At 39.6% G+C, this 22222-nt stretch overlaps 2 long non-coding RNA genes across 2 annotated transcripts in view; one reads left to right on the top strand and one right to left on the bottom strand.

Annotated features, from left to right (window-relative positions):
* LOC144291711 (uncharacterized) overlaps nucleotides 1-21796 on the top strand; it is a 211727-nt gene extending 189931 nt beyond the window's left edge. Inside the window, exon 8 of the long non-coding RNA XR_013359110.1 lies at nucleotides 19237-21796. This is a non-coding gene — a long non-coding RNA (uncharacterized LOC144291711). The remainder of the gene's footprint in view (nucleotides 1-19236) is intronic.
* Nucleotides 8869-11943, bottom strand: LOC144291712 (uncharacterized). The gene is made up of 2 exons (XR_013359112.1): nucleotides 11358-11943; nucleotides 8869-9082 (listed from the first exon to the last, which is right to left on the bottom strand). It is a non-coding gene; the product is annotated as an uncharacterized LOC144291712 (long non-coding RNA).
* Nucleotides 21797-22222: the final 426 nt, after the last annotated feature.

Genomic DNA, 22222 nt, shown 5'->3' with positions numbered 1-22222 from the left:
TTGATTTAAGCTAAATATACATCAGATAGAGTCACTTTTGGAGAAAGAACTCACTCTTCAAGGAAGAAGGGCACAAGATAAACCAGTCATGTTAGCGACTTTTATGAAGTCCCCAAAAGGCTGTCAGCAGGAACATCCTTGCAAGGGCCTCCCCACTCACACCTGGCTCTAGCAAGCACCCTCCCACTCCTTGTCCCATGGTGGGAATATTCGGGAAGGCTCTTTTCCTCTTGGACTCATTTTAAATTACATTCTGGCAGCAGTTGATAAATTCTATCTGTCTTCTGAGCCCCAGGCCCCCCTGAGATAGCTACTTATAATTGAAGAAAGAACAGAAACCAAAACTTGACTCAGGCAGTTTAGGTTTATGTGCTTTGTCAATTTACCTGGGTTATTCCCTGGAGGACCAGGAGGATAAAGTTACCTGGGAGTGAAAAACAAGAAAAAGAGGTCCTTACAATGGGGTTCTGCTTTACGCTAAATAAAAATGAATAGCAAACCTCCTACATGAGCGCTTTTATTCACAAAGGTCAAGTTAAATAACTTGGAATTCATGTCTAGCCTTCACATAAACATTCAGCCTGTAACCAGTGGTGCCTAATTGCTTTGTGTGGTGTTTTGTCTGTACCAGGCAAAAGCACAGTTAGTTAGACTCGTGTTAATGACTTCGAGGCTCCGGTTGTGATTTCCACACAGGCAGGGCTTTGCCATGGCTACAGACTTTCTGTAAGAATCAGTAATTCCCCAAAGCTCCAGGGCCAGCCCTCAGTGGCCTCATTTTATAGTCTCTCCAACTGAGGGCTCATCTGGCCTCATGACTTTAATTACCACCCCAATGTGAACAGACTTCCAGAACTACCTTTTCTCATCTTTTGCTATCTTCAGAGCACCAGTCCTGAGGCCCAGGTTAAGTGGCTACCATGTTTTCACTGCCTCATCTACCCAAGCACACACTCCCACCATCACCAAAAACCCATTTCCCTCTCAACTTTCTTATCTTTACAAATGATGCCTTTAAAAAAGGAGACTACCATCCCATTGAGAAGACTCCAGCTGTATGGAGTAGCCCTGATTATTCCAATGCTGTTCACAGCAAAAGAATTGAGTCCTCTGACTTTACTAAAAGGTCAAAAACTGAGCTCCTCTCATTCCCTGTAGCTCTTTGAAGCATGGAGTTTTGCCTAGATTAAGTATAACCATTTTGGCCTGTTTTATTTCCTGTTCTAGATGTGTGAAGTCCTTCAGTGCAGAAATCACATTGCTATTTTTGTGTGTGGGCCTCACAGAACATCAAGTAGTATGTGCTCAGTAAATGCTTGCTGAAAGAAAAAATAAGAAAAGGACAAATGAACATGTAAGATGTTCTCTTTAGGAAACCTCAGCTATGAGTTCTCTGGCCTTTGATGACAATACTGGTTCTTGTGGCAGTCCAATATCAAGCCTTCTCTCATTCTTTCTAAGTGTTTGGTAGCATAGTTAATAAGTGGCTTCTAAGGTTGTTAGTTCCATTTAAAAGGTGAGATGGTTAGAATTTGATTTTTGAAAATCAAATCTATAAATACTGATGCCTATTTTCCTCACTCGAAGGACAGAAAAAGTGGAACAAGCTCCTGGAAAAGGCAAGACTGGGGTTGGATAAGAATGCATTACCTCTTTAAAATTTGATACATATCATTGACCTTTGAGCACTAACCTTATGGGAACTACACTGAGAAGTTAATCCATAAAGAATTGTAATTCTCCTAAAGGCATCTCTTCTTGGGATAGGAAAATCATCTAGAGTTCTAAGAATTCTGCATTCAAGGTCACAGAATGGATTTTGATTTTTTTTTCCTTTTCAACCAAATGCATAAAATTGCATGGGTAGTATAAAGAAGCCAGGGTAAGAAACCCTACTAATGAACTGAGACTATCCTTTCAACATCAAAAATTTTGAGTAGAGTATGGATTAATGCTCAAGATGCACCAAGGGTACTCCTCAGAGAAAGATACCAACTTCACATGATCTCTAGTGATCAGGATTACTCTCCACAACCAAATATCTGAACTTCATGATATAATTGAAATCACTCCAGTGAATCCCAGCACACTTAAAATAAAATCCATACTCCTTACCATAGTTTGGGAAGTCCTACATCAAGTCCCCACCAGAAAAAAAAAAAAAAAAGTCCCCACCAGTTTTTCCTATCCCATCTCTTGCTACTCTCCCCATCACTCTTGAGATTCTACCCAGATCAGCTCTCTCCTGATTCTTTGGCAATATCAATTCCATGCTTCACTCTACTGAACCACTTTTCACTTCCTAGTATATGGGGCCTGGAATGTTCTCCCACACCTTTGTATAGCTGGTTAATTCTCTTTCCTCAATAATAACTGAAAGTAGCATGCCAATGTCTCTCCCAGTGATTGTGTACTGCCTTTTTTTTTTCTTATAGCTCTTTCCATTGTTTGGAGTTTATCTATATATGATTGTATACCTCCTATTTGCTTATTTACCTATCTATGTATGTGCTTATTATCTGTCTCTTCTACTAGAATATAAATTCCTCCAAAAGATGGCCCTGCCAGTCTTTTCCAGAGGAGAGCCTGGCACAGAAAACCACAGAAAAACGTAGCTCCCAACCTGGCACAAGAAAAAGCTGAATAATCTACAAAATACAACTTTCTATGAGCCAATCACAGACTGATGTCACAAGACAACCAATGAACTGAATTCCAAAAAAGTGATAAACCTCTTCAAATGGAGACAAGACGCACAAACTGTGTTTGACAGAGCGTGAGAGAAAGAAATGTCCTCTGTTAACGGAATGAATTCTGAAAGGCCAGATGTAGGCTGGTGTGAAAATTTAGAATGACAAAAAGCCCCAGACAGAAGAGGAACCTGTACTTGTTCACAAGCAATGTTTTATCGACTTGCACTGGGGGCTCCCGAGAATGACTGGGGGAAGGGCAAGACACCAGAGGATCTCCCTCCAAGGTACAGGGATGCTGGAGGCATGGAATGAGGAGCCAGGCATGAAACTCCATGTGTTTCCCTGAACCCTTGTCTAATATGAAACAAAGACTTAAGCCTCGAAGGAAAGATAGGAAATCTTTCTGCCCGGGGCCTAGACAAAATCCATAGCTTTTTTTTGGGGTGGGGAGAATAATAGGAAAATCTTTCTTTTCCTGGGGAGAGGAAGAAACCATTTTTAGTTCCAGGATCCTGCGTGGTTACAAAGCAGAAGTCTGCTATCATTGGAGGAGCAGCAAGAAATGATCTCTTGTCCAAGAGCCTCCACAGACATAAGGAAGAGTTGGACTGTTATTGCTGGGTGGGCAGCCATGCAGAAAATGCTCCACTCTTGAGCCCCAAATGCACAGAGTATGCATAAGACTAAGGCTGGACTGGAAGAACCAAAAATCCTCCTGTTCTCACTGTTAGCTTAGGAGTAAGTAACAAATAATAGCCTACTCCTCCTGAAAAGAGATGCAAGAGGTGGTGCAGGGATACAGAGAATGCTGAAAGCTGAATAGAGTAAGAACATTGAGGAAAACCTTACCACACCTTAGATCTCCTTCCAAGCACAGGGTAGCAGCAGCCCAGTGATGGAGAAACTTGAAGTCTGTGGTTGGTTGGCAACAACAAAACACGAATCCAGATCAGTGACCATCTACATAGACTCAATCTGTTGCTCCTCCCACCAGTGGCCTGATTCAAGAAAAGACATAGCTATTTCCAGGCAAAAATAATACTTACCTCTGTCTCTATCTCTCTATACATGATGTCTGGCACATAATAAAAAAAAATTATGGGACATACATAGATGCAAGCCAAACAAAACCAGAAACAACCTCATAATCAAAAGATAAGGCCAGAACTGTGCTCAGAACCTTAGAGATAACACATATGTTGGAACAATCAGGTAGAATCTTTAAAATAACTATGATCATTTATATTAAAAATCTAGTGAAAAAAATGAACAACATGCATAAACAAAAAACAACATGCATAAAAAAAGTGGGGGAATTCCAGCATGGAAATGAAGAATTATAAAAAGGAGTCAAGTAGAAATATTGTAAAATAATTTCAGGAGATATAGAAATGCATAATTATCACAATGGACTTATAATAAGACAGACGACACATAAGGAAAGAATTAGTGATCTTGAAGATAGGTCAATATAGAAATCATCCAAACTGAAATATATGAAGAGAGAAAAATCAGTGACTAAAAGCAAAAAGAGCATCTAAGAACTGTGAGACAACAGTATCAAGTGGTCAAACATATGGGTTATTGAAGACCTAGAAGGAAAAGACAGAGAAAACAGAGCCAAAAATATAAACTTAAAATAAGAAAATGGCTGAGGATCAAAGACAACAAATGATAGATTGAAGCAACACAGAAAATCCCAAATTTTAAAAAAAGATATTTATTTATTTATTTATTTATTTATTTATTTATTTATTTATTTGAGACAGAGAGAGAGAAGGAGAGAGAGAGAGAGGCAGAGACATAGGCAGGGAGAGAATCAGGCTCCATGCAGGGAGCCTGATGTGGGACTCGATCCTGGGACTCCAGGATCACGCCCCCAGTTGAAGGCAGGCACTTAACTACTGAGCCACCCAGGCGTCCCAAGAATCCCAAATTTAATGAATGCAACCACATACCAAAACAGAGAGAGAGAGTTAGATAGAGAGCCCATACACTGAGACTGATCATAATAAAATTTCTAAAAATCAAAGTCAAATAGAAAATATTGAAGGTAGACAGGATAAAGGAAACATCACAAACAGGACAGCAAAGAATACAACAGATATGTAGCTAAAACTATGCAAGCCAGGAGACAATAGTGACATCTTTAAAACACCAAAAGAAGAGAGAAAATAGCTGTGAAGTCACAATTTGATATACAGTGAAAATATCTTTTTGAAAATGGAGACAATTGGATTTTTTCAGGTTTTCAAACAAAAGCTATAAAAATTTACTGTTAACTGACCTGCACTAAGCATTAAGAAATGTTAAATGAAATGCTTTAAGCAGAGGAAATTGGGTATTACTTGGATATTTGTTTCAACACAAAGAAATGAAATACACCAGAAATTATAAACAGGAGGGAAAATTTCTGTTATTTTTAATTGTTCTAAAGGATGATAATTTAAAGTACATGAAAAGATGCTTGACACCCTTAGTCATCAGGGAAATGTTAATCAAAACCACAATAAATTGCTATTTCAGAACCACTAGAATGACTTGCAAAGAAAAGCTAAACAATTGTATATGTTGGGGAGGACATTGAGACCCCAGAGATTCTCTACACTGCTAGTGGGAGTGCACAATGGGGTAGCTGCCCTAAAAAACAACCTAGCATTCTCTCAAACAGTTAAACACAGACTCACCACATGACCTTGCAATTCCACTCATAGGTATCTATCCAAGAGACATGAAAATATGTCCACACAAAAACTTGCACAGGAATGTTCATAGCAGCATTATTCATTAATAGCCAGAAGTTGGAACCCACTCAAAATCCATCAACTGACAAGTGAATAGACATGTGGTATATCCATATGATGGAATGTTATTCAGCATAAGAAACAATAAAGTACCAGAAGATACTAAAACATGAATGAACTTTGAGAATGTGCTAAGTGAAGCCAATTACAAAGGATCATATATACAATTTAATGCATATTCATTATTTGAAATAGGCAAATCTAGAGAGACAAAGGCAGATTAGTAGATGGTAAAGGCTGAGTTATTGGGGCCTAGGGGATGATAGCCAAAGGGCACAGAGGTTCTTTTTGAGGCGATCAAAATGTTCTAAAATTTACTGTGGTGATGATGGTACATATCTGTAAGTATACCAAAAACCACTGAATTTTATGTTGTAAATGGGTTAATTGGTATATAAATTATATTTCAAAAAAGTTCTTTTTTTTAAAAAAAAGATGTATTTATTCATGAGAGACACACAGAGAGAGGTAGAGACATAGGCAGAGAGAGAAGCAGGCTCCCTGTGGGGAGTCCCAGGATTCCGGGATAATGCCCTGAGCCAAAGGCATATGCCCAATCACTGAGTCACCCAGGTGCCCCTTCAATAAAGTTCTTAAACTTAAAAGAAAAACTGACTCTAAGGCAGAAAAAGAGTAACAATGTAGTGTGAGCTTGATAACATATGAAGAAGTAAAGTATACAATAACAAATAGTACACAGGTTTGAAGGGAGCAAATGGAGGTTTAGTTTTGTAATCAAATGAGAATACTACAACTGAAAATACAATAACTGAAATGACCAATTCAATAACAATAAATTAGGGACAGAAAAAGAGGATTCATATCATACCAAAGGTATGTTGCTAGAAAATATTCAGATAAAGGCATGAAAAAAAAAAAAAGATAAAGGCATGGAGAGAAAAAAGAGTAGAAAATGTGAGAAAGCACGTGCACATTTAATTGGAATTACAAAAAGAGAAAAAAGAAAAAAAGGGTACAAATAATATTTGAAGAGATAATGGCTAAAAAGATTTGCAAAGATTCAATAATGTCTCTGGAATCTGGAGCATCTGGGTGGCTCAGTCAGTTATGTGTCCAACTCTTGATTTTGGATCAGGTCATGATCTTGGGGTTGTGAGATCGAGCCTGGTGTCAGGCTCCCCACTCAATAGGGAGTCTGCTTGAGATTTTCCCTCTCCCTGTGACCCTTCCCCAGGTTGTGCACGCTCTATCTCATAAACAAATAGATAGATAGATAGATATAGATAGATAGATAGATAGATAAATAAATAGTTTTTTAAAAAGAATGTATCTGAAGTCCAAGCAGAATAATACCAAGTAAATCATACTTGAGCATGTCATAATAAGTAAATTCCTGAAAACTGAAAACAAGGGAAAACATTTTTAAAGGCCAGAGAAAAAGGACTCATTACCTATAAAGTTGCAACAAAATGGTTTATAGGTAACTTCTAAAGATAATTTGTGGAAGTAAGGAGACACTGACATGGCACTTTCAGTGTGGACAGAAATTATCAGCCAACTTCAAATTCAGTACCCAATAAACATATATAAATTTGTAAGATGAAACTAATGTGGTTTTGTCATACATAAAGATGACTTGTTCATAATTGTTCTGCACTAAAATTAAGTTGAAGACTATCTCTCAGATTGAAATAAGGAACCGAGGAAGAGTAAAGAAATGGGAAGGTCTTATGCAACTAAAACACATAGAATTTAAGTACATAAATACAATAGCACAAAGTGAAAGAAGAGTAAATGGAGATAAATATTTACCTTGAATTATAGTTTTAACATGGTTAATATTTTTGATTTATACACATTACACAGAGAATCTACAGAACACAAATCCTCCCTGAGTGCAAAATGAGCATTTATCAAATTGGCCACATTATAAAAATAAGATGATTTTCAATGCATTTCCAGTGATTGAAATAGTAGTGTCTTCTCTGACTGTATGGATTTAAGCTAGAAATCCATTTCAAAAACGAAAACAAAAAACCTGAGAAATAATCAGAGGTCTTAAAATTAATGATAATCTCTGAATAATGCATGGGTCAAAGGATTACTTATAACGGGCAGTGCAGAATATTTTGAACTAGATGCTAATAAAAATATAAAATATATAAGCTTTGGGATGCAGCTAAAGCCATGTCTAGAAGGAAATTTTTAATCATAAATATATCTATTAAAAGAGAAATAATAAGTGATTGAAATATCCATCTCAAGAAATTAGAAAAAAATTAACCCAAAGAAAATGGAGAGAAAAAAATAATAAAAAGCAGCTATTAATAAAATGGAAAACAAGTGTATAGTAGAGAAAATCAGTACATACAAATTATTTGAGATTAATAAAATTGAAAATCTCTAATAATACCAAACAAGATAAAATCAAAGAAACCACAAATCAATATTAGTAATGTGAACATTACTACAGATCCTACAGAAAGAAACCACAAATCAATATTAGTAATGTGACATTACTACAGATCCTACAGATAACTAAAAGAAAATAATATCAACAACTTTATGCCAATAAATTTAACAGCAAAGATAAAATGCACACATTCCTTTAAAAAATACAGCTTACGAAAGCTGACAGGAAGAAAAAAATTAAAATTCCAATTTTGTGAACTAAAGTTAATTCTTTATTAAAAAGCTGTAACAAAACTTCATCCCCACATAACATTGGGGGGATGTTGTATCATTTTTGTCAGTTGTAACATTTTTAAAACAATGAAGAAAGAAATAAAACCAATCTCACAGAAATTATTCTAGAAAATAGAGAGGACACTCGTCTCAACCAGTATTATGAGGCCAGCATAACCTTGATTTAGAATATTTTCAAGAACATTAGGAGAAAGGAATATTACAGTCCAATCTCTTTCATGAATATAGACACAAAAAGTCTCCACATAATATTAATAAATCAAATCCAAAGAAATGTAGAAGTATAATACAACATGAACAAATTGGGTTTATTCCAGGGATGCAATGCTTATTTAATATTTAAGAGTTAATGAGTGCATTTGTCATATAAATGGAATAAAATCCATGCTATCATTTCAACAATTGCAGGAAAATCATTTGATCAAATTTAACCTTAGTCCACAAAAAAATTCCCAGCAAATTAGGAATCGATAAAAATTATCTTAATTAATGGATTCCTTATAAAAACCTTTCAACTGACATCATAATTAATGCTAAAATATTTAAACTTTTACCACTAAGAAACAAGACGAAAGTACCTGCTACCACATTTCTATTAACATTGTCCTAGAAGTTCTATGCAGAGCAAGAAAGCAAGAAAAGTAAATAAAAACCATTATATGATGTGTTAGGTTCCTGTGACTAATATAATAAGTCAACACAAATTTGGTGGTTCAAACAGAAATTTATTCTCTTATACAGGTCTGGAGACTAGAAACCCAAAATTGAACAATTGTGCTCTTGGAGAACTCTAGGGGAAAATCCACGTCTTGTTTCATTCACTTCTGGTAGTTCCAGGCTTGAGACTATGTCATATTAATCTTTTCCTCCATGTCCATAGAAACTCTCTCTATGTGTGTATCGTCCTTTATTTCTCTCCTATAAGGACACAGCATGATGGCATTTAGAGTCCATTCAGTTAATCCAGGACAATCCCCTTACCCCAAGATCCTTAATTTAATTATCTCTGCAAAGAGCCTTTTTCCTAATAAAGAAATATTTACAAATTTCAGAGATTAGGATTTGACATCTTGGGGATCCCTGGTTGGCAGAGCGGTTTAGGGCCTACATCTGGCCCAAGGTGTGATCCTGGAGTCCCGGGATGGAGTCCCACATCAGGCTCCCTGCATGGAGCCTGCTTCTCCCTCTGCCTGTGTCTCTGCCTCTTTCTCTCTTTCTCTGTGTCTCTCATGAGTAAATAAATAAAATCTTAAAAAAAAATATTTGACATCTTTGGGTAGCCATCAATCTACCCTAATAGAAAATGAGTAAATAAAATTATCATCATTTATAGACAATATGATTTTATGAATCATTAACAAAAACAAAAGAATCTAGAGATAAACTGTAAGATAAGTGAATTTGCTGGGGTTACTAGATAAAAAGCACTATTTAAAAATTAATGGCATTTGACATACGATCAACAACTAGAAAATAAACTTTTAAAAAGATATCATAAGCATTAGCATAAAAACCCACTAAATATCTAGAAATAAGTCAAACAAGTGATGCACAACATCTCTACGATGAAATACTACCATAACTGCGACACGTTGAGAAGGCCTAAATAACTAGAGGGATAGATCATGTTTCATAGATTGAAATATTCAATATTGTAAAGATATTGGTGCAGCCACTCTGGAAAACTGTGTGGAGGTTCCTCAAAGAGTTAAAAATAGATCTGCCCTACGACCCAGCAATTGCACTGTTGGGGATTTACCCCAAAGATACAGATGCAGTGAAACGCCAGAACACCTGCACCCCAATGTTTATAGCACCAATGTCCACAATAGCCGAACTGTGGAAGGAGCCTCGGTGTCCATCGAAAGATGAATGGATAAAGAAGCTTTGGTCTATGTATACAATGGAATATTCCTTAGCCATCAGAAACGACAAATACCCACCATTTGCTTCCACGTGGATGGAACTGGAGGGTATTATGCTGAGTGAAATAAGTCAACCGGAGAAGGACAAACATTATATGGTCTCATTCATTTGGGGAATAAAAAAAAATAGTGAAAGGGAATAAAGGGGAAAGGAGAAAAAATAAGTGGGAAATATCAGAAAGGGAGACAGAACATGAAAGACTCCTAACTCTGGGAAAAGAACTAGGGGTGGTGGAAAGGGAGGTGGGCAGGCGGTGGGGGTGACTGGGTGGCAGGCACTGAGGTGGGCACTTGATGGGATGAGCACTGGGTGTTATTCTGTATGTTGACAAATTGAACACCAATAAAAAATAGATTTATTTTGAAAAAATAAAAATATTGGGTCTCCCTACATTGATCAATGGATTCAAGGCAATCCAAATACAATTTTTCACTCTTTTTTTTTTTTCAAAAAGATTTTGTTTATTTGAGAGAGAGGAAGCATGGGCAGGAGGAGGGGCAGAGCGAGAAGCAGGCTCCCCACTGAGCCACCCAGACTCTGATCATTGCTTTTTAAAATTGAAGTTGCCAAGCTGATAGCAGAATTGTGTGGGAACACAAGGGTTCAATAATCATCAAGATAAGCTTGAAAAACAGAAACAGTAATGTACTTCTTATATTACCAGGTATCAAGACTTAATATAAAACTGAAGTAATTAAGATAATGGCATGAGTAATTAAAACATACTGGCATACTTATGGGGAAAAAAGTCCATAAAGAGAGAAGCACAAACATCACTCTTTCCTTAAGTATTTTTTCCTTCCAGACTCTCACCCTCTCCTCATCCTTCGTGGCTTATCTAGTGTACATTTTTTAAATAAGATAATTGTCTGAACATTGATCTTAGCCCTCTACTGTAATCTTCTGGAGGGAAAGTAACAAATCTACTATGTCTTTATACATCATAAATGCTAGCCCCCTCTGTAATTTCACATGCGGAAAGGAGGTCCTGCAGAGAACCTTCTAGATGATCCAATCCAACTCCCGTGTCTTACTGAAGAGCAAACTTCAATTCTGAGAGGTAAAGAGACCTGCCAGAGTAAAATATGTAGTTAACGGAGGAAACAAACCTAGAGTCTGGGTAAGAGAAATTCTAAGCTGACAGGAAATTCTAACATCTCTGGCTCCCTATGAAAAATACGAAGAATATACTCTAACCCCCTATTAAAAAATAGCCTTTGCTCTTTGTACATTTCTTGTAATATTGTGATCTGTTTTCCATTAAGACCTGGCAAGTATCCTCAGAATGGATTTTCGTTTATAGAGTCAATCCTCTGGGGAAGGAGGAGGATGGAAGGCAAGGCAAGAAAGGCATCTCCAGCATCTCTGAGCTCTGTTTGCTCTCTTCACTCTAAACCTTGAGCAAGGAAGACATCTTGACAAGTGCTCCTGGTAGTACCGTTGAGGTGGGCAGATGAGGAACGATAAAGCAGCACCCACTACAGAAGACAGGAGGATAAGGAGACCCCAGTAGTTGACTGGAGTAAGCTGAATAGAGGTGAAGAAGTTCCATCTCGTAGGTCACAATCTGAGTTCTGCATTGATTTCTCCTTTGAAATTCTATCACATATGAATGTTCATTTCAGCTCTTCATAAGGTGTCACGGGAAGGGCCATAACCCAGACCTAAGAATAGTGTTAACAGGCAGTAGTTCTGTTTCTCCTCCAAGGTCAGTGCTGAGGCCCAGAAGTAATCCGAGAGCACTCAAAGAGGAAGGAGAATTTGGGGGAACAAAAGTAGCCAACCTAATGGCCAGTGGACCCATCTGAGCCAGAAATCTCTCTACTTTTCTCTGTTTTCTCTGTTGCATGTGTTAAGATTTATTTGTGAAAGAAGCTACTGTTACCTTCTTCCTCCTCTGGCATGTGAATCTGACCTCACTCCATCACAAAGGTCTGGTCATACCTTTCTCTTATCAGAAAAATGGTCTCCTTACTATGCGGGAGAGTAGCTCACAAATAGACAATCCAACTTCTCACAAGCCAATTTTCTCACTCTCTTTCTCTCTCTGCCCTCAGGCTTCTGTCACAACATGAAGCTCTCTGTCGGGAAATACCTTTGCATCTGATGGCTTTGAAATGAATTGCCAACAGTCAGGTGGGAAAGAGGAGAGCTGGGGCAGGTATCTCAGCACCAAGAGACCCAGACATCACAGATCCCAGCAGCATTCCAACAGGAACAGAGAGGCACTTCCAGAGTTGGGAAACAAGACTCTTCCAACTAGAAAAAAAAAATTAGTTTAAACTTTAGCTCCAAATCACCACACTAGCTGCCCCAGAGAGTCAGCCAGGCTCTCAGTGGAAATAACTGGTGGGCAAGGGTTAATATCTATACCCTGAAAATCTCATCTGTCTCTGCCATGATGGACAGGTCCATGTCAAGACAAGGTAACCATGGGAAGAGAAAGAGCCTTCTTTTTCTCTCTCAACCCTCCATAATGCCCTGTTGTGTCTGCGAAGGAATGGGGTTAGAAAGTATGGTGAGAAATTTCACCACATCAAACTGTCTCAATCCCCTTTTTTATAGCTGTTATGGAAAATGGAGGAAGTGTTTAAGCCCTTGGTCCATATGTTTTAAAAAATAATTATAAAATAAGAGAAATATGCATTTCATGCATGAAGCATTTTAAGACACTGGAGTATGAATTTCACAAAAGCCCATGCTTAGGTCAGAACACTGGTTGGCATTCATCACTTACTGTAAACCTTGACTTTAGTGCCTGGATTCCTGGGGAGGCTGTGTCTGCTTCAGCAGCTCCTGCCAGCTTTCAGAGTGCATAGCTCTCTGGTATCACAATTTCACATTGTGAGAGAATGTGTCATTCAGGACATACTCCTTGGTACAACTCATGGTGAAAATGACCAAATGATATGTTCTCTGTGGGTTCCTTTTGTTTTTCCTTTGAAAAGACTTCAGGAGAGATTTGATAGATTTTTTTACGAATCATAAGCTTTGTTGAGCGGGGAGGAGTGTGACCACTTATTTATTGAAAAATTATATAATAGAACAGAATGGCTGGGGTGACAAGTTCTAGGGCTAGTCTGCCTGGCTTTACTTCTTATATCCATTAATTACCAGCTGTGTAGACTTGGATTGTCTGTCTCAAAAAATCTTCATAAATGATAAAATAGGATCATAACAGAACTTAGCTTCATGGATTATTGTATGTAAAGGAACACATTGCTGACAAGTACATATTGACTGGTGGCATTAAATACTTAAGAGAACCTCAACATCCATTGGGAAACTTCCTTTTATTTGTCCTTTTAAATATAAAAAGTAATAAAGAGAAGAAAAAACATTCTTGTTGCCCTCCTCAAAGGAAAGCATTAGTTAAATTTAATATATTTCCCTCTGGTCTTTTTATGACACAGATCAAAAAAAATCATACACATAGTTGTAAATTTGCTATTAATCCCAATCAAGGAGATGCCTTGTAAAGATAAATGTACTGGGCGACCTTATCTCATTTTGCTTGATGCACTGTCCAGAGTGGTCTCTGTGGTCATTCTGTGGAGCACTCCTGCTTCCCCAGCCAGAGGGCAATAGCCCCAGGGGGGATTTTTGCAAACCTAGGTCTCTCATTTTATAAACATAGGTCTAGGCAAATTCTCAAGAAATAGTTGTAGAACAGGATTGCGAAGCCATGGGGTTATTTATTATTGTTATGGTAGTAATATTGAGAGGGAAAGACCTGAGCCGAAACCAAGAGTCAGATGCTTAACTGCTTGTTAAGCATCACATCACATCCACACAGGTGCCCTGGAACAGCTGATATTTCTAAGTAACAGTTACTCTTGATGAATTCAAAGAAGAATCCCAAGTATTACATTTTGAGGATAGCTTTTGGTCCCATTAGGGATAGCATCAAAGCTTAAGAACAGGTTTGGAGATTTCTATGGAGGAGCAAGGATACTTGAGTAGCCCAGACCAAAGATGGATGTTCATTGAATTCCATAAGGGTCCAGCTTGAGGAGAGTCACCGATGCTGGGATGGTGGAGGAAAGGCACATCTCCTCTGTTGGCCCCATCAGGTGGGGTGGTTGTCAGTCTGGGCGATCTGACAGGACTGGCTCTCACAGATAAGTCAGTGTTTTTCTGTGAAGTCCATCTCATCCTTTGCTCGGTGGCACACTTACTCCTAGACTTGTTGAGGAATTTCTGCTTGATCCAGAATTGCTTTCAGGAGATTAACCTTTGTCTGTTATTTATGTGTCACTAGGAATGAATCATTGTGCTCCTGCCCCCAGATGGCTTACTTCTTTAAGCCTCTTCTATCACTGCAGAAAAGGTATTTCTGGCTTCCATGTCAGACAACAGGGAGGGAAGAATTTGGGGAGTGTCAGATCCACCCTAGGTCCTGGATTTGTACTATAAAAATGGTCCCAACATAGCACCTGCTCTTGCTCTTAGTTTTCATCAAAGGTCCTGGCACTCTCCTCCTAATGACCCTGACTTTGGGGTTTTCCTATCTTCCTCTCAACTATAGAGCAGCACACACTGACTTTCTCATTAGATCCTTACAATAATAGTACAGCTGGTAGAGAAGAGACCAATTTTTTCATTTCACAGATGGATAAATTAAGATTTCGAAAAAGGAACTGTCAAAGCAAATGTACGTAGAGTTTAGTGGCAGAGCCAGGAGTAGAATCCAGGTGCCCTGACTTGGGCCTAGAACTTCTCCTCAGCAGCACACCACCATGGGAAGATGGTATGAGAAGTTTGGACCAGTAACCCTTTTTCAGGGCCAGATCTTCTTGCCATTCAAGTAAAGACCAGCCTTTGGTGGAAAAGGTTGTTTGACCCCTGGGGAGCTTCCACCCACCTCTGCAGGTCTGCCCACAGGTCTCCTCCACAGGTGAGAGGAGAGGTGCAGGGTGGGGTGGGAGGTCAGAGTGGCTGTACTTGGCCTCTGTTATTACCAGTCCCTGAGGTGGTCCAAGATTTCTTTCTAGTGGAACTGAACATTTTTTCTCCAATACTCCAGAGAAATAAGGTCTTATACGTGCAATATTTTTTTTAAAAAAAGATTTTATTTATTTATTTATTTATTTATTTATTTATTTATTTATTTATTTATTATTTAGTTAGTTATTTGAGAGAAAGAGAACACAAGAGAGAAAGCAAGCACAAGTCGGGGGAGGACAGAGGCAGAGGGAGAAGCAGGCTCTTCACATGGAACCCCAGGTGGGGCTCAATTCCAGGATCCTGGGATCATGACCTGAGCCAAAGGCAGATGTTTAACCAACTGAGCCACCGAGGTACCTCTATATGTATAATCTTACATGTCTCCTTAATAATCCCAAGTCAAAATTCACATTTTAATAGTTTATATTTACACTTTACTCCTTTTTATTTTTCTCTGGTTGCCAGGGTATCTGTGCTGCTGATCTGTGCTGAGGGAGGTAGGCTGTGTTGATATGGGGGTGGAGGTCACTTGTCCCAGTCTGTCAGTTCTAATGATGACATGGTAACAAGAGCTACTACTCTCTGAGTATTTACTTGACTACATGCCCTTGGTGTCAAGCACTGATAATATATTAATGTGTAATATGTATGTTTATATCATATATTTATATATACATATTTATCTTGTATAAAATATTGTTGAATTGATTTGAATTGAGCTAAACAAACACAAAATACGGTATACTAAGGGCTATAACAGACTACTTATACCTCAGAATAGAATAAATTAGTTCATATTAAATTAGTCCTCCATTATACATTATATATTCAGTTGCTCCTCTGTTACAGGAGGACCTGTCCTCTTGTAAGTGTGAAGACAAAGGAATTGGTAGCATGTGATCACTATGAGTATCAGGTCTGGAACCTGTCACTCTCAAGCTTAAATCTCTGTTTTGACACTTACACCTCTGTGGCCAGGGTCAAGTTAGCTAACTTTCCCCAGTTTCAACTCTGCTATCTGCAAAATGGATATGATAAAGGCCTCATCCCATAAACGAGATAAAATCAGAATTCATGGAGCACCTGGAACAATGCTCAATAAATATTAGACATTGGTATCATTACGATTAATTGGATGAGAAGATAATGTGGGGGTGGTCATGAAGCGGAAGACTCAGAGAAGGCAGGATAGACAGGCTTCCTGGCAGCTGTTTAAGGGGTGGACTGCAGGGATGGGAGTCTGCAGAAAGAAGGTTGGTTCTGAGTCTATTTCGAATGCCAAGGATAATGAGGAAGGCTCCTAGGGGTCAAGTCTGAGAGATGAGATGGTGTCACCAACTAAGAGATGCTTCATGAGGGGAAAGGATGAGCTCTGTCCTGATGCCGTTCCCTTTCAGGTGCTGTGAGACCCAGAGGAGAGATGACTACAGTCCATAGGGCATGTGGCTCTGGGCTTCTGCTTTATCTCTTTCAAAAATTAAGACAATGGGTCACCTGGGTGACTTAGTAGGCTAAGTGTCTGCCTTCAGCAAGGGTCATGATCTCAGGGTCCTGGGATCAAGACCCACACTGGGCTCCCTGCTCAGTGGGGAGCATGCTTCTCCCTCTCCCTCTGCAACCCACTTGTGCTCTCTCTCTCTCTCTCATGTGCATTCTCTCTCTCTCTCTCTCTCAAATAAATAAATAAATAAATAAATAAATAAATAAATAAATAAATACATTCTTTTTAAAAAGATAAAGACAACAATTGGATAAAATTTGCAGTGAAGTAAGTCAGTCGGAGAAGGACAAACATTATATGTTCTCATTCATTTGGGGAATATAAATAATAGTGAAAGGGAATATAAGGGAAGGGAGAAGAAATGTGTGGGAAATATCAGAAAGGGAGACAGAACCTAAAGACTGCTAACCCTGGGAAACGAACTAGGGGTGGTGGAAGGGGAGGAGGGCGGGGGGTGGGAGTGAATGGGTGACGGGCACTGGGGGTTATTCTGTATGTTGGTAAATTGAACACCAATAAAAAATAAATTTAAAAAAATTTGCATAGCAGTAGTAGGGGAAGCTGTGTGTGTGCATGACATCACCCATGGATAATATGGAACCTTCTCAGTTTTGACACTATTGACAATTTGGATGGGATGGGTTTTTGTTGTGGTGGTGAGGAACTTGCCTGTGCATGGTAGGACATTTAGCAGCACCTCTGGCCTCTATCCACTGGATGCCAGTAGCATCCCCTTTCCTTGGTTACAACAACCAAAAATGCTTCCAGAAGTTGCAAAATGTCCCTAGGGGAGAGGGGTGGGAACAGAACACAATTCCCCTAGTTGGGAACCACTGGCTGGAAGAAAGGCAAGAGGTAAAAGACCTGAACTTGGAAGTTCACCAACATTTAAAAGGAAGATATAGGAATAAAAATGTGAACGATCTAAAGAGGAGAGTTGAAGAAAGAAGTGTTCGGAAAGTTCATCTCTTTAGAGAGGTTACATAAGATATGGACACAGAAAGAAAATCTTTGAATTCAGTGCCGAAGAGGTGCTTGGTGACCTGATTCATAGGAGTGACCAGGGGCAGGGGCTTAAGGGTAGAAATAAATGGAAGACACAGGAGAGTCAGTGAAAGTAAACTTGACTTTCAGTAAACTTGAGTTAAGAAATGAAGGTATGAGGAGCACAGTAATTAAAGGGGTGGAGCACGAAGGGAGTGTCTTCTAAAGAATGAAACTTCTTTACGTACCTAGTGCTAGTTGGTGAGCTCTTTGAGGACAATGGCCATATCTTCCTTCTTTTTGAAATGTCATATGGATTTATGGAAAAGGCTCAATAAATACATGTTGGTTAAATCAGGGACTTGTTTTGTACCCTTTCTTGGACTGTGGATATTTTAAAACAACCCCAGGAAGAAAGCAATGTTTAACACAAAGGGATGAATCACAAATGGCACAATTTCAGACATGAGTCAGAGATATTTTGGGTGTAGACTTGCCTTGTGTCCTGTAACCATACCACCTACTCACCTCACATTTCCCATATGAACCGATTGTTCTTTTCGCTGCCAACCAGACTTTATTCCCTAACTCAAGCTGTGGGTAATCATTTCACCCTTAACTAATTGACGGTGACAAATGGCTACTAAATTGAGCAGATAAGGAGAACAAATTTGGTGTCCTTGTCTTTCCTGGACTCTTCAGGCTGGACAAGATTGGAATGTTCCTCTGGATTGAATCGCACAAAATTGTACTGTCAATCTTAAGGATGTCTGCCTGAGTTAATGAGATGCAAATAGTGACACATCAGAAAAAAAGCCCCACTGAAAAACCTCATAACTTATAATGTTGTCCTAAGGGCGGCAGCAGAGTACATAAAAGGAGAGGGAATAAGACCACAGCTCGCAGGATGACTTTGGAATGATGAGTTGTTGGTTTATCTATAGCTCATGAACCTAATCTCAGCCTCAAAAGATGAATGAGAGCAGATTCTGAGAAAGGAAATCTCTTATTCGAAGACGTCGAATTGTCATTTTGGAAAGCCACAAACAAAGGCGAAGTTTATTTTCACTTGGTTTTGACCTCAGGTCCTGTCTCCTCCCCCAGAAGAGCTCATAACCAGAAATAGCTTTTTGTTTTAAATTTGGTAACCAATAACACTTACACTAAGAACCGCCGAGAAATCAGGACTGATTCAGGCCTTACCACCTAGCAGTAGCTGGGTTAACGTGTACTGAACTAACAGGAGTGATTTTTTGTTTTTGTTTTCTTTTTTTGAACTGGTGCAGTTTAAAGTCAGATTTTGAACGTCTAATTTGACTTTACATAAAAACTCAGAAAAGTCAGCCTAGCATCAGGTGACGCCTTGGCTTTGAGGAGAACAGCTCTTAGGTAAGACCCAACTTTTGATGTATCGCTGAACAGCGAGCTTAATCAGGACGCCTTTCCTGAAGCCCACATGATAAGCAGTGACATGCTAATTGAAATGTACTTTCCCCAGTGAACCACTTAACAATTTATATAAATATCAAAGCCCCGGGCTTTACTGTCAGTCTTTGTTTGGGAATGAGAAATTTATAAAAAACATATGTTTCCAACTGTCATTGACAGAGTGTTCTGAAAATATGGCCACTGAATCACATCCGACTTTTCTTTTTGTAGACACAAAACTAGTCAGGGTGCATTTCTCTGTTAATAACATCTTTTTTTTTTCCAGAAGGAATCTACTCCACACTGGGGTTTCATTACCAAATTCTGGGGAGCTGTTCATAATGAAGACGGTGTCGAAGAAAAGAATGGCCAGGGAGAAGGGGCTAATGTATTTGAAATTCTAATTCTGAAAGATGAGAAAAAGGGAATTATGAGAGAATGGTAATCCTAACGAACAATATTGTTTAGAGGCAACTGTTAGACATGAGTCTAGGTCCCTTTCATAGGCCGAGTTCTGAGATTGGAAGTGAAATCCTTCCCAAATCTGGAGACCTTCTTGTATGAGTTGGGAGACGGACAGTCAGACTGCGATCCTAAAGTCTGGCTCACAGAAGGACTTGGGAGTTGAGCGGAAAGTGTGAAATCCTACAATAACTGTATCATTGTGCCAGACAGAGCCTCCTTTGTCTCTGTAAGCTATCTGACTTTCCCATAGGGTTCCTTTCCCCAAACATGCCTCAAATTGTGTTGCTTAATGAAAAATGCTGCTCAGGACAAGGTAGTTTTCACCAACGGTCATACATGGTGGACATTCTAGTAATTCTAGTCCTATGGGAGAGCAGGCGGGGCTTAGGCAGCTTGGGAAAATGAGTTCTGAGAGTGGCACCCAGAAAACTGCCCGGCTGGTGGGGCAGAGAGAACGGGTCATATGTCAGCCCATGTCCTCTGCAAGCCTCTCCAATGCATCTTGAAAATGCCACGGCCCCTGAAACCCATGCAATTGTTTTGCTTCTGGTCTAAGTATAAATCTTTTAATTGCGTGTCCTAAGCCTTGAGACATTTATGTGGAATTGTTTTGGGGGGAAAAAAAGAAAGGAAGGAAGAAAGGAAGGAAGGAAGAAACTTGCTGGCAGTCAAGCGATCTGCATTTCATTTCAATTTAGATAGTTTTGCTATACAGTTTTTTCCCAAGGTTTCCTGGATTTCAATAATATATCTTTCATCACCAGATCACCAAAAACTGGTTGTGTTGAGCTGTCCCTGGGGCTTTGGAGTGCATATCAGGGATTACTTTATAAGTGGGAACTTATGAATTGTATTGGGTTTACAAATGACTTGTTTTTCTCAGTTTAATGGTCAAACCATGAAACCGATAACTTATTCCTGGAAGGGTATGTGTATGATATGTTAATGGGTCTTTGAGAACGGGATTAAAATGCAATCAACACATACACACACACACACACAAACCCCAAGTTTTAAATAAGACATTTACTGAGTAGATAAGCTCTGACTGCTATGAAATGCCGGCTTAAAGTGTCCATTTTAATGTGTTCATACATCTCTCTACCCTTGACCAACTGCTCTAAGAACATTGGGGCTGACTTTTAAAAACTCTTGGCAGCAATCATTTAACCTTGCAACCCGAGCAAGGCATTGTGCACCTCAGTGGACTTCTGGCAGGAACCAACAGCAAGTGGAGAAGCCCTGAGTTCCAGTGCTAGCTGACCTGTATGGTGGAAGTTGCTGGGTGCTGAAGGTGGTGGGTACGGAAGGACAAGTGAGCATGGCACCTTTCTGAGCACATCAGTTTTATTTCCCATCAGTCTGATGGCTGTAGCAGGGCAGGGGGGGCCGATAGGTGTGTGTGTGTGGGGGGGGAGTTTCTACAAAAGACAAGTTTGGATTTCCACTTTATAGGAATGAAGGATCCTGTGCTTGCCAAATTGCAAAGGCATAGAAATATCCCAGGCGGGGAGCAGGGAATTCAGCTGCAGCCTTTGGAGTGGAGGTGATTTATGGCAGGCCAAAGGAAGAGTCCAGGTCCACACAGTGAGGGAGGTGGGAATTGAGAAGGCAGACCAGGAAAATGTTAAGAAGCACTGAAATTTTCCTGCCTGTCCAAACGCTGTCTCAGTATAACATTGTGGGGAGTTGGGTGTAAACGAATCAGAAACATATGGATTAAACTTCCCTCCATGGGTGGAGGGGGGGATGGTGGGAAATAATGATTGTCAAACTGGGGGTGTGGATGATTCTAATGTGAACCCACTTGAAGAATCTCCCAGCTGACTGACAGATGAACGGTCTCCTCATGATGGCCTCTCTCCAGTTTTGGAGGACACTTACACTGAAAGCTGATAGTCAAAACTGCCTCTTTAATTCCCAAGATGATAGATGTTCTGGTGTTCACCGCGTATCCCTTCCTGTACCCTCCACCTCCAAGGCCACCTCCAAACTGTAAGTAAGGTCTTTCCATTGCCTTCCTAGGACACCCCTTGGCTGCCACTGCTCTTCCCCTTTCAGGTTTGGTGGCTTTTTAGCCCAGTGATTTTACTGGTAATTCCCTTCCCACCCCCACCCCCACAAAGATATAGATTAAGAATGCGTATTGTTTAAAGTTGTAGCATCATTTCCCTGCCACATGCATTCTACGTGTGACAATTTTGGTTAATGTTAAAAACAATAGGGGCACCTGGGTGGCTGGGGCACCTGAATAACTCAATGGTTGGGCCTCTGCCATCGGCCCAGGGCATGATCCCGGGGTCCTTGGATCAGTCCCACATTGGACTCCCTGCATGGAGCCTGCTTCTCCCTTTGCCTGTGTCTCTGCCTCTCTCTCTGTGTCTCTCATGATAAATAAATAAAATCATTTTAAAAGAATTAAAAAATTTCATTTGGAGAGTTTGTAGTTCTGTGACAAGTTGCTGGGTCACTGGAGTGATTCTTGGGTTGAGGTGCCTTTGAGGGAAGGTTAGAGGAACGAGAGACAGCATTACAAAGGAGTCTCCTGAAAGTAATCTGAATCTGAAACTGGATATAGCTGTGTGGATTCTACACGGGCAGGAAATAATCATCATAACATTTTTGGGCTGCTGACAATGCTCTGGGCACTATCCTAAGATTTCAACGCATCCTTTTGAGAGTAATTGTGGGTGGGGGAGTGTATGATACCCATTTTACAGTTGGGAAAACTGAACCGCAGAGATGTCAATCACATATTTATGTTTGCAAATCTAGTAGTACACAGGAGGACTGAGGTGAGACTCCCC

The sequence above is a fragment of the Canis aureus genome, chromosome 20 (genome assembly GCF_053574225.1).
Source record: "Canis aureus isolate CA01 chromosome 20, VMU_Caureus_v.1.0, whole genome shotgun sequence".
NCBI classification, from domain to species: domain Eukaryota; kingdom Metazoa; phylum Chordata; class Mammalia; order Carnivora; family Canidae; genus Canis; species Canis aureus.
The sequence above is the reverse complement of the archived record's forward strand: the minus strand, read 5'-3'. Positions and strand labels throughout refer to the sequence as shown.